The sequence below is a fragment of the Protopterus annectens genome, chromosome 11.part0, assembly GCF_019279795.1.
Source record: "Protopterus annectens isolate FY-2018-M chromosome 11.part0, PAN1.0, whole genome shotgun sequence".
NCBI lineage: Eukaryota > Metazoa > Chordata > Ceratodontiformes > Protopteridae > Protopterus > Protopterus annectens.
Window position 1 is genome coordinate 645962661 of NC_056745.1, and position 13951 is coordinate 645976611.

A 13951-nucleotide genomic window follows, 5' to 3' on the forward strand; every position below is an offset into this window, starting at 1 on the left:
AGTTCTTTGAGATAAGGAGCCCCCAAGTTCAGAAAGGCTAAATAAACCAGGAGAAAATGACCAAAGAGGTAACCAGTGTAGTCTCAACAACACTGATATAATGTGATTGTGTCTGGGCACCTTACTAAGTATCTGGGTAGCAGAGTTCTGCACTGTTGTAACTGGTCTAGCTCAGCATCTGTTAGCCCCACTGCACTAGTCCAGACCAAAGCATGCACAACAGTGGGCAAATTAGCAGATGAAATAAAATGTTTAATCAGTGACATATTCCTCACATAATAACAAAATGATCCAATGACATCTAAAACCAGTTCCTTAGTGGTAACCCGTTTCCCAAATATTGCACTAAGCTTCTACATATTAAGAAAAACTCCAGCTAATCATCACTATAGATAATATAGGGTGACAAAACTGAGACCGAAGAATTACACACAGTCACACAGACAGCCATTGCTCTTGCTTTGCCAGTACTGTGCTTGAAATAACTAGCAATAATCCAGCTGTACATGCATTCCAAGTCAGAGGTAAGCTTATTTCACCATGCCATGAAGTTTTGAGGGAAAGGAGATGTACAGCTGCATATCATTAACATAAGAATGGAAATTTAAACCTTCATTTTGAATAATGTCGGCTAAAGGAAGTACATACATGGCAAACAACAATGGAGGCAAATAGAACCCTGTTGCATCCCACAAGTCAGTGGTTAGGGTAGGGAGATAAGTTACCTGACATAACCTGCTTAGTACAACCTGCGAGACAACAGACCACTGTTGTACAACACCGAAAAGAAAACTAGGCTGAAAATCAATTGTCTTAAAACTGGATATGCCAAACAAGTATAAATCACGTATCTTGGACAACCAAAATGTTTTGGAAGGCAATACAACAACTCAGCACTTCCAAGGTTTTCCTACAATAGATAGTTATAGCACTCTTTGCAAGGATATGATTTTGCAACTACATCAGAATATCAGCACTCCCCGCTACCTACCAATCTGATTTTTTCTAACCCATATTCTTTACAACAACTGATTGTCACTTCACAAATTTATTGACTTTCCCAGACTTTATTTTGAAGCCATTACCAATAAAGAGATATGAAAACTTGGACACTGGTTACAGCCCTGGATTTCATACATTACACCACTCCTAATAAACCTCTAGCACATATCTTCAGTTGGTCACTTACAACATAAATCCTCCCTTGTAATTTTAAACATTCTGTGATTACTCAGTTAGCTAAATGTCCTCAAGTAAATGACTTTCTCCCTATTAACTTCTGTCCAATAGCTGAAATACTTGAAAAAAAGTAGTATATGATCAAATTCTTAAGTACCTACTAAAATATGGCATCTTCACAGATAGGAAACATGATTTCCATCCTAACAATTATACATTCGCTGACAGACATAATCATAAAGTAATTTAGTCATGACCGTAGATGCATCGCGGCATCTAGTGAATTAAGTGCCACAATGTACCTATGTTGCTGTAATTTGGTATTTATTTGGGTCATTTTTTTAAATACTTTGTAAACTTTTTATTAAGCCACTGCCCCAATAAATCTACTGTGGCCATCCCGGCGTTACTGTAGGCAGAATGAGCACTGTGTGTATAGACTGTAATGGGTGCACCTCCTCATATGTGTGGCAGTGCACCCATTAAAGTCTATGAACCAGTCCATGTTTTGCTACCATGATGTCACTAAGGTTAAAGTTTACTTTTAATTTCAGTGTCATGATAGTAGGGAAAGCAGTGACACAAAAAGCTTTTTCACTAGCAAAATCATCTGCCAGACACCTTTAATAATGCTGCAGAAATGTTGTTCGGCACTTTATGCACTACCTGGTGTTGTATAAAGGTAAGGAATTTTTTTAAGACCAAATCACTTTAACAAACATTGTGGAAGTTAAAGTTACAGGAGCTATCTTTTTAGATTGGAAAAGGGCTTTCAAACTGGTTGAGTGTGTTATTTTGCAACATAAACTGTCAGAAACAGGTTTCAGCAATAATATACAGTATAGAAAACAACGAAGGGTACACCCAAAAGCTGCAATAATCACCGTAACTCCAGTCTTCACTTCAGAGTTTTTACTGAAAAAACAGATCCAAAAGTAAGCGCTTTCATGTTCTACCAAACGTTTCATCAGACTTCAATGAATCAATGTTCAGGTCTAACCTTTATATAGTGTGATGTTCTTCAATTAACTAATTGATTAATCAATCAAAGTGAACAACTGATGCTTAAAATTTAAAATACTAGTACAAGCATATATTGAGCAAATGCTCTAAAACATTTAAAACACTTTGTATATACTTGATTGAATATTATTCTAAATCTAAACTGTGTTAAAAATATGTGTGTATATCATAAACATACACCTACAAGAATATATATCCATATATGCATAAAAATATATATATAAAAAATATATGAAAAAATATATACATCTATACAGATATATGCATTTTTTCATATATTTTTTAGACCTGTTAGACCTGAACATTGATTCATTGAAGTCTGATGAAACATTTGGTAGAACGTGAAAGCGCTTACTTTTGGATCTGTTTTTTCAATAAAAACTCTGAAGTGAAGACTGGAGTTACGGTGATTATTGTAGCTTTTGGGTGTACCCTTCGTTGTTGTTTTCTATACATTTGGATTTTGTTTAACTGAGGGTACTTAACTCTGCAGCTGGCTTTATTTGTTTTCCTCCAATAATATACAGTACTAAACCAATGTAGCATGTTCTCGTAGTGGTTAGAATGCTGCAGTAGTAGCGTACCTTGAAAGCTGCTACAGCAATATTTAACCATTCCCAAAGGAGGCATGCCATTTTGCTCTACCTACCACACACAATGCGTTTCTTAAGATATGCCCTCAGAGATGACAACTTTGACTTTTGTTTCATTTAATGCATTTGAAGACTTACTAAAAATTTGTTACTAAAATTGATTTTATATGGATAATTTATTTAGTTCATGCAAAATTATTTTAATGTTGATAAAGTACCCTTTCAACCCGCTTAGGCATAACTCTCAACCTTAGTGATAAAGCTCTCTCACAGTAACATTTTAACAGAAAAATTTGAAATTAGCTTTTTTATCAAGTAAAATGATTCTGTAACTGTAGTGATTGCTGTTGTTTCTTGATTGCAGTTACCACCTTTACTAAAAAAACTTGTCATGTTTAGAAAACATTTTTGATGGTGACATATTTCTACAAAAGGATGGCGTAGCTATGGGCACTACATGTGCCAATAGCTACGCCGTGTTTATGGCCATGTGGGAGGAGGTCCACTTAATTACTAATGAATTGTTCTCTATGTTTGCCCCTTTCTATTGCCACTTTGTGGACAATTTGTTTCTTATCCGGCCAGAGAGCAAGGACCTGTTGGTAACCTTCTATGAACAGATTAATGGGGCAACAAACTATTTGAAATTCACCATGTCCTTTTCTCCCATTTCAATAGCCTATCTTGATGTATTTGTACAAAGGCAGGATAATGGGATGGTCAGTACTGGTGTCCATAGGGAACCATGCCACAGAAATACTTTACTTTATAAATGTAGCATGCACCCTCAATTTGTCTTTAAGAATGTGGTAAAAGGACAAGGAATTAGGGTGTCTAGATTGAATGTCTTTGATGATGGCTTTCACTCTGAGTTAGTTAACCTGAAAGCTAGGCTTTCAGTCAGGGGATACCACCCTGGGAAAGTTGATACCATTTTTGAATGAGATACCAGATCAGGGCAGAAGTAGGGGCCATCCATATTTTTCTAATGGAGGTGGGACTGCAGATAGTAAGGTCAATGAGCTTGTTAATAAAGTAAGGGTACCCTTGTACTATACCACTGACATTAATTCCATCATGGACATAGTCAGGAAGCACTGGGACATCCTCACTACATATACAATTATTAGAGGAATTATAGGAGACACACCTACATTTTTGTTCAAAAATAAACTAAATTTGAAAAGAATTTTGTGTAGAGCCAAGGATACTCTCGTGCCAGTGGCTAGTAAGGATATTTGCACTAGGCCATGTGGCATATGTAATTATTGTAATAACATTGATAATAGTGGTTCCTTTACTCATCTGGATACGGGTTGTAAGTATATGTTTAAGGTGTCTGCTAACTGCCTTACCCAGCATGTGGTTTACCTCACTTATTGTGTAGTGTATGTACCTCCTATTATGTGGGAAAAACTGACAGGATGTTCAAAAACAGGATTAGGAAATATCTCTATGACATAAGAATAAGTTCTAAAAACTGACAGGATGTTCAAAGACAGGATTAGGGAACATCTCTATGACATAAGAATAAGTTCTAGCAACAATGCCCTATCTAAGCATGTTATGCAAGAAGGGGTTAGTCATACCTTTTGTTTTTTGGTCATTGACCATACCTTTCCTAGTATAGAGAAGGTGACATCAAGAACTGCACTTAGAATAAAGAAGGGAGATGGATCATTCGACTTAGGGCAGATAGGGAGGAAGGCTTAAATGAAAAAGTCTCCCTTAAACCTCTACTGAAATCTAGGCATTTAAAAGTGTAATGATTTTTTAACTGAATGTTTTATGATTATATATACATATATCCATCTATATATATATATCTATGTGTGTGTGTGTGTTTGTATAAATTAAATATATATATATATATATATATATATATATATATATATATATGTGTGTGTGTGTGTGTGTGTGTGTGTGTGTGTGTGTGTGTGTGTATATATATATATATATATATATATATATATATATATAGATAGATAGATAGATAGATATGTCCTTTATTTTTTTATTTTTTATTTCTTATTTTTTATCATAAAATGTATTTTGTGATTTGTGTATTTGCTTTCATGGTGAAAGTTATTTATAAACTTATGTTATATATGGCACTCAATATGTGCTTAAGGTACAATCCAATGATTTTTATCATGTGATTTTCATCATGTAATTTGATTGGCCAGGCTGTTGTATTTAAACTTGGTTTTGAGGTGTGCAATATTTTGGTCTGATGAAGCTGACTGTGAAAGCACTTAACTATTCCTGTGCACTGTGTTTGTTTTAAAAGCCATTTCTGTGCATTTAAAGTTTTTTTTGATTGTATCGGCTTTATTTTCTGAAAAAAAAACAAAAAAAAATTACTTGTTTTCCCGCCTTTCTAAGCTAGTATAGTCCAGTTTTCAGGTTTGTGCTGAATTCAGGGCTGTGTTACAAGTTTCTGTGTTTTCCCATACCTTACTTGGATAGAAGGAAGTTTCTCTGTTCACCTGTGAGAGAGAGGGGAGCTTTGAGCAGCCTATCTGTCCCTGGAGGAGTGGTTTCAGCCCAGAAATTAGTAGTTTATTGGCCATTTTGGGCTATTTTATATCTCTTTCATTTCCCTGCTATAAAACCCGCATTTGCCCAGTTTTGCACACCGGGCAGTGTCGGTTAGTTAGGGTATAACTATTCCCGGCTCCACAAAGTTTGCTCTTCAATTTTTCCCCTGGAACTAGACAAACTTTCAACTTAAGCACTCAAACCATTCACTTCTTGTAGCAGCACTTGCTCAAAACTCATAGCAAGCACTAATAAACCTTAGCACTAGACCCTCCTACACTGTAGAGAAGGAAAAGGCTCTCTATTCGACCTTACCAGCCAATCAGTAAAACAGTTCACTGTACATATCCAGGCATGTCCAAAGGGCAGTTTCAGGTGTACTCTCTGGGCCGAATGGTGAATATGAGCATTTTGAGGCAATGTTACAACTGTCTCATGAACACAGACAATCCTCTCCTCCTACCACCAAACACTAATACATGCGAGAGATGAAATTATACAGCCAAACTGGAGGCTAAGCTCTCTCAACCCAAGACTGGACCAGACAGTCAAGAGGAAAAGGGACTTGAGAAAGCCCAGTACTACTGGGTGAAAGTGCTTGTTTTTCATTCTGTTGGTTTGGTATTAAAGAAGATTTTTGCATACAACAACGTTGGTGGATTCCACTTTTTATCTTTTGGAATTACTGATTTTTGAAAGCTACATTTTTTACCAAAATCTGTACCACCTCAGTTTGGTTCGATTTGTTCTTCAATTTGTGGTGTCCTGGAAGAGTTGGTTTGCCTCAAGCTCTTAGTTTCCTTTTCTTGTTCTTTGTTGGAGTACTTTTTTTTGGACATTTACAAGAGGAAAAGGGAATTACTTGCATCACACCACCAGTCTCACATAGACCTATGAAACCAGCACCAGCAAAAAACACACATAAATACATGAAAACATACTCTGAGGCTCTTAATAAAAATCTGCAAAAGCAACAGAGACCGCCAAGGCAGACACCCAAGCAACCTCCACCCCCCCAACACAAACCATGAAACACATACTTCACAAAACCAGTGTGCCACGCAATCACAGCCCTTAAGGCAAAATAACACAACCAACACACTAGTAATAGGTGATTCTATAGTCAGGCACACTGACGTCCCACTCACTAGGCTGAACAAGGAGAAGGTTACTGTTAGCTGCCTGTTGGGTGTCAGGATCCGCCACATAACACAAGCACTCAGGTCACTCCACAACAAGTACAAATATGACTCTGTCATTGTCCATGTTGGTGTGAATGACCTGAGCCATACCTCCCTGGATTACATGAAAAGAGACATGGAAGAGCTCTCTGATCATGTAGCTCAGGCCGGTATGACCCTGACCTTGGGTAGCATCCTGCCCTCACCAAGAATGATACCACGATATGAAGAAAAAATTACCAATTTCAACAATTGGCTATGCTTCTGGTGTCATTCAAAGGGGATCCAATGTCTGTCAGCCTGGGATGACATGCTCAACAAACCATGCTGCTTCGCTAGAGATGGCTTGAACCTGTCACCCTTAGGCTTTAGAATACTGGCAAAGGCTCTTGCCACCCCCATAGTGCCTTTTTTAGGCAAGGCTCAAAAGACAAACCCACCGCTGTAAATAGCACAAGTAACAAAAAACTGAGGGTAATGCTACTCAATGCCAGAAGTCTAAACCTCAAAATGCATGCACTCGAGAAACTTCTCAGTATGGAGAAAATTGATATATGTGTAGTAACAGAAACCTGGTTTAAGGCTCCAGAGAGCACCCCAGCACTACCAGGCTAGAACTCATACCATACATTTCGGCCACAAAACCCGGACCAAAATACAAAAGGCGTGGGCGTATCCATATTCATCAAGGATGCCCACACCTCCAGGTTAGTGGCACAGCATGATGCTTCAGAGATCATTCACGTGCAACTAACAATGGGCAAAACTGCAATTCAAATTGTAGCTTGCTACAGATCACCCACCATGTTCCAGGACCCCCATTCTGCATTTCTGGAAACAATGGGAAACATAAAGATCCTACCAAACACCCTGATATTGGGTGATTTCAATTACCTAAGCATTAAATGGGAACTCAAGTACTAACTCCCTTGCCCAACATTTCCTAGAATTTATAAACTCAAATGCCCTGGATCAACTGGTCAATACCCCCAACAGAGATGACAACATATTGGACCTGGTCATCACCAACATGGGCAACCGGTGATCCACACTGGAGGTCAACCCCTCACTGGTTAGATCTGACCATAAACTAATCACTCTGGATATCCACATTCTACCCCCACCCCTGGTCAAAGAAACCATTGTGAAAAACTTTTCAAAAGCAAACTTCACGTTACTTAAGACCGAGGTGGAAAGTTTCAAAGCCCCCATGCTAAAGGATAACAGTGCCCAAGTTGCAAAATCCTTCACTAATGCACTCTACGGGCACCTACAAAAATGCATGGATCATGCTATCCCATAAAAAAACAAGACTCACCCCTCTAAGAAAAGGAAACCAGTCTGGTGGACCCCTGCCATAAACAAGCTATACAATAGAAGGAGGAAACTAGTACAGAAAAGAGTGCAATCCCAAGAAGGGAAGACATCCCAAGGCTAGCTTTGAAAGAAAAATTGCCAAGGACTCCAAAGATAACCACAAAGTATTCTTTAGCTATGTCAAGAATCTGTGGCAATTCTCAGATCTGCTTGGGTTTAGCACTGAGTGGCACAAAATACACTGAACCGACTGATATCACCAACATCCTAGCAGACAGGTTCAGTGCAAACTTCACCCCCCCCTCTCACCCCCAAAAGGGCCCATAACCATACCAGAAGAATGTAGTGCCCCTGAAATCACAGACACTCAGGTTAAAACAGCCCTCTCCCAAGCCAGAAACATAGCATCAGTGGGACTGGACAGTGTCCCAGGCTGCATCCTACACAAGCTCAAAGATGAAGTAACCCCTCACCTAAACACACTGTTCAAACTCAGCCTCTCTACAGGTTACGTACCTGTGAAGTGGTGCACAGCAACGGTTATTCTGTTCCACAAAGGTGGTGCCACAACAGACCCCAGGAACTATTGCCCTATAAGCCTGACTAGCTTGGCCTGCAAGGCTGTGGAGCACATCATCATGGATCTCATTAACAGAGACATTGTGAACCTCCAAACACTGGACACTACCCAGTTTGGGTTTGTTAAGGGCAGATCATGCCACCTAAACCTGGTGGACTTCTTTGAGACAGTTACTAAGGCTATAGATGAGGGAAAGGTGGTCCACACAGCCTACCTATACCTCGCAAAGGCCTTCGACACCATTCCCCATTCTGGTATTATAAACAAGTTTACCAGCCTGAACATAAACCCCTATGTCATGAGATGGGTTGTCAACTGGCTCACAGACAGATCCCACATGGTAAGAGTTGCAGGAGCTAGGTCTGACTCCAAAATGGTTACAAGTGGCGTTCCCCAGAGCTCAGTCCTAGGACCCCCTCCTGTTCGGCATGTACTTCTCAGAGGTACAGCCAAGCACAGGAGGACTATGGCTGACCAAGTTCGCAGACGACTGCAAACTAGGGGCTATAACTGTACAGCTGACACATACATCCTCCAATAGGGTCTCACTGAGACAGATACCTGGTGTCAAAACCATGGCCTCAAGCTAAATGAAAAAAAGTGCATAGTCATCCCTTTTGGAAAAAACAAAGTACCCACAAACTACCACATTGGTGGTAGCCCCCTAAATATGGAAGACGTAATAAGGGGCCTCTCCTTTGATAATCACATTGCCAAAGTGGTTAGAAAAATCCTTCTATGTGGCCCACCTAATCACAAAAAGGTTTTCATTCAGATCAAAAGAGGTCATTGTGCCCCTCTAAGCATCACTCATCAGACCCATCATAGAGTACAACGCCCCATTTGGGATGTACCTTACAAGACACCTGCAACAGCTGGAAAGACTACAGAAGTACCTCATCAAGAGGATCACTGGCCTCAAACAGATAACCCTATGCAGCTCAACTGAAGAAACTCCAGTTGTATTTGGTTGCATACTGCCTACTCAGAGGTGATCTCTGCCTGACATACAAGGCCATGTCCAACCCAGAATTGATGGACATCCTCCACCTAAAGAAAACCATATCCCCTCAAGCCACATGCTCTAGGGATCTAAACTTCACCACAACAATAAATAGGACGTGCTGGAGGGATAGATTCCTGTCCCAGAGACTTCCCATGCTCTGGAACAAGATTCCAATCTACATTAGGCACAGCACCTCGCTAGCACTCTTCAAGAGAAACCTTGACGAGTGGATGGGAAACAGAAAGTTTGCCCCAGGGATCACTTAATTGGCTCTGCTGGACAGAGGCACAGGGAACTAATCTAAGGGAGTGGCGAAAGCCAACACATTCTGGCTAGGCTTATAAATGCCTTCGGGCAGATAAAATAGCACCTACCTATGAACCTAAACATGCATGAAGTTTACTTTTATGGTATTTCTACATGTTTGCTTAGTTGTATACACTGTTGGATTATGTCAATGTACATTACTGATTAACCATGGAGATTTACTTCAGATTAACTGTGTAATGTATGCAAATGTCACTGTCCTGACCAGGTCCAAACAAAGGTCACCCATTCTCAACAGTGAACTTCAGAAGGATTCTGAAGTTATGTGGAACTGGCTTTGTAAAAAGCTGTCCCTCAATATCAATAAAAAAAAGCAATGTTACTAGGCATCTCTAGACCACTGAGGCTAGGAAAACAACTGCCATGCAGGTAGTCCTCCTGAAATGGGAATACTGCCTTCCTTTAACTGCACTTTCTCTGCTCACAATACTTCACTTTTTCAATCTGGTGAGAATAAAATACTTGGATCCATACACACTTAGGAACGCGAGCATTCCTGCACTACTCTCACCTCAGACAATTGGCTAGTCTGGAGCATTTCTCCCCAGGCATCCAATGAAAACTGGCTTGTTCCAAGTCAGACTTTCCTGGTTAACAAATTGTCTGATCGAAGACTGCTGGAATGGGACTCAGTTTTTAGCTTTTTATTGGTTAATTGGTTTAAATCAGTTTGCTCATTTGCTACTGTCATATTAAAAATAAAATTACACAATGCATCGCCGCTTAGCTAGGGTTAAAATATTCCCAGAGCCATAAAGTCTGCTCTTCAAATTTTCCCTTAGAACTAGCCAGTATTTAGTTTTAGCAGTCAAATCTGTTTCTTTGAGCTCAGCAACTCATTGTAAGCAATAAATAAGCTAAAAATTACTACAGCACTCAACTTTCCTCACTTGTCTAGAGGAAAACAGTTTTTAGTACTTAATAAAGAAGCACCTATCCAGGCATGTCTATGGGTCAGCTCCCGGTGTCTTCTCCTGTCTACCTGATGAATTTGGGCATCTTGGGGCAATGCAGCAATTGCCTCATGTACACAGACAACCCTCTCCTCCAACCACCCAACACTACAACCTGTGAAAGATGCACTTATATAAACTGGAAGCAAAGCTCTCTTCACCCAAGACTGGACAAGACAGACAAGAGGATAGGGTAAACACTCGCACCACACCTCACTCATCACATAGTCCCTCAAAACCTACACCACCAAAACACACAATAGAACCACAAAACACACACCTACATTCAGGGAGGCTCTCAATAAAAACCTGCCCAAGCAACAGAGACCTCCAAAGCAGAAAAGCAAGCAACCTCCACCCACGAACACAATCCAAATGACACATAGCCCACAAACTCAGTGTGCCACCCAAACACAGCCCATAAGGCATAACAATGTACCCCATACTCTAGTCATAGGTGACTCTATAGTCAGGCACACTGATGTTCCACTCACCAGGCTAAACAAGGAGAAAGTCAGCTGCCTGTCAGGTGTCAGGATCCGCCACATAATGCATATACTCAGGTCACTCCACAACAAGTACAAATATGACTCTGTCATTGTCCATGTTGGTGTGAATGACCTGAGACGTACCTTCCTGGACTACATGAGAAGGGACATGGAGGAGCTCTCCGATCTTGTAGCCCAGGCAGGTATGACCCTAGCCCTGAGCAGCATCCTGCTATCACCCAGAATGATACCACAGTACAAGGACAAATGATTGACTTCAACAATTGGTTAAGCTTTTGGTGTCATTCTAAGGGGATCCGGTATCTGTCTGCCTGGGATGACATGATCAACAGACCAAGATGCTTTGCCAGACATGGCCTGCACCTATCACCCTTGGGATTCTGGATATGGGCTAAGGCTCTTGCCACCCCTATAGTGCCTTTTTAGGCAAGGTTCAAATGACAAATTCACCACCATAACAGGTACAAGCAAGCAAAATCTGAGGGTAATGCTAGAAGTCTAAACATCAAAATGCACTCACTCGAGGCACTCCTTAAAATGGAGAACATTGACAGCTGTGCAGTGACAGAGACCTGTTTCAAGGCTCCAGAGAGCACCCCTGCATTACCAGGCTCTAATTCGTACCACACGTTTTGGCCACCTAACCTGGACCGAAACACTAAAGGCAGAGGCGTGTCCATATTCATTAAGGATATCCACACCTCCAGGCTAGTGGCTCAGCATAACGCATCCGAGATTATCCAAGTGCAACTAACTCTGGGCAAGTCTGCAATCCAAATTGTAGCTTGCTACAGATCCCCCACCATGCCCCAGGATTCCCACTCCTCATTTCTTGATACACTGAAAATTATTAAGGTACAACCAAACACCCTAATAATGGGCGATTTCAACTACCCCACCATTGACTGGGAAAACTACTCATGTACCACCTTCTTTTGCTCAACGTTTTCTGGAATTCATAAATTCCAGTGTCTTGGATCAGCTTATCCACACCCCCACCAGGGGCAGCAATATCCTATACCTGGTCATTACCAACATGGGCGACTGGTGTTCCACACCAGAGGTCATTTCCTCGTTGGTCAGATCTGACCACAAGATAATCACCCTAGACGTCCACATCCCACCCCCACCCCCCATTAGGGAAACCACTGTAAAAAATTTCTCCAAAGCCAACTTCATGCTTATTAAAACAGCAGTGGCAAACGTCATGACACCTATCCAGATGGACAATAAAGGTACGTCTGCTGAATCCTACACAAATGCATTTTATAAGCACTTACACCAGTGCATGGATTATCCTATCCCTAACAGAACCAAGATGCTATCCTTTAAAAAAGGAAGCTAATCTGGTGGTCCCCTGCTATAAACCAACTCTACAACAGAAGAAAGAAACTGCTGCAAAAAAAAGAGTAAAATCCCATAAGTGGAGGAACTTCCTGGTCAGCCTCAGTAAGAAACTGAGATCCCTCATAAAATCCTCCAAAGCTAGTTACGAAAATAAAATCACCAATGTTTCTAAAGACAACCACATAGCATTCTATAGCCATGCCAAGAATCTCAATGGCAACAGTCAGATCTGCTCTGAGTTACAGCACAATGGCACTACATATACAGAACCAACTGATATTGCCAACATCCTGGCAGATAGGTTGTGCTAACTTTACCCCCCTGTCACCCCCTAAATGGCCTACCTCTATACCGGAAGAAAGCAAAGTTCCTGTAATCATGGCTGGACAGGTAAAAACCACATTCTCCAAAGCCAAGAACACAGCATCCATGGGACATGACAACATCCCAGGCTGCGTTCTACATGAACTACAGAACAAACTGGCACCCCACCTAAGTACCATGTTCAATCATAGCCTCACCTCAGGTTTTTGCCAACTGAATGGTGCACAGCGACGGTTATCCCACTCCACAAAGGGGGATCCACCACGGACCCCAGGAACTACTGCCCCATTAGCCTGACGAGCCTGTTCTGCAAGGCCATGGAATGTATCATAAACAAAGACATTGGTAATCTCCAAACTCTGGACCCCACTCAGTTCGGGTTTGTAAAAGGCAGATCATGTCTTCGAAACCTGAGAAACTTCTTTGAAACAGTCACCAAAGCCGAAGATGAGGGTAAGGTGGTTCACACAGCCTATCTAGATCTCGTCAATGCTTTTAACACCATCCCCCACTCTGGAATTATAAAAAAACTCACTAAACTAGGTATAAATCCCTATGTCACAAGATGGGTTGCCAACTGGCTCACTGACAGAACACACACTGTGAAAGTAGCAGACTCAAAATCCAACCAGACCAGTGACAAGTGGAGTACCACAGGGTTCAGTGGGTCCACTCCTGTTTGGTATCTACTTCTCTGAAGTACAGGCTAACAAAGAAGGCCTTTGGCTAATGAAGTTCACAGATGACTGCAAACTAGGAGCCATAATCGAAACTCCTAATGATGTGGGCATCCTACAAAAGGGCCTCACTGAGACAGATGCCTGGTGTCAAAGCCATGGCCTCAAGCTCAATGCCAAAAAGTGTATTGTCATCCCTTTTGGTAAAATCTCTGTACCCATGAAATACCACATAGGCGGTAGTCTACTTAACACTGAAAGTGTGATAAGAGACCTTGGGACACAGGTGGACAGTAGTCTCTCCTTTGATAATCACATCGCCACAGTAGTCAGGAAATCCTACTACATGGCACACCTCATCACAAAAGGTTTCTCATCCAGGAAAAAAGAGGTA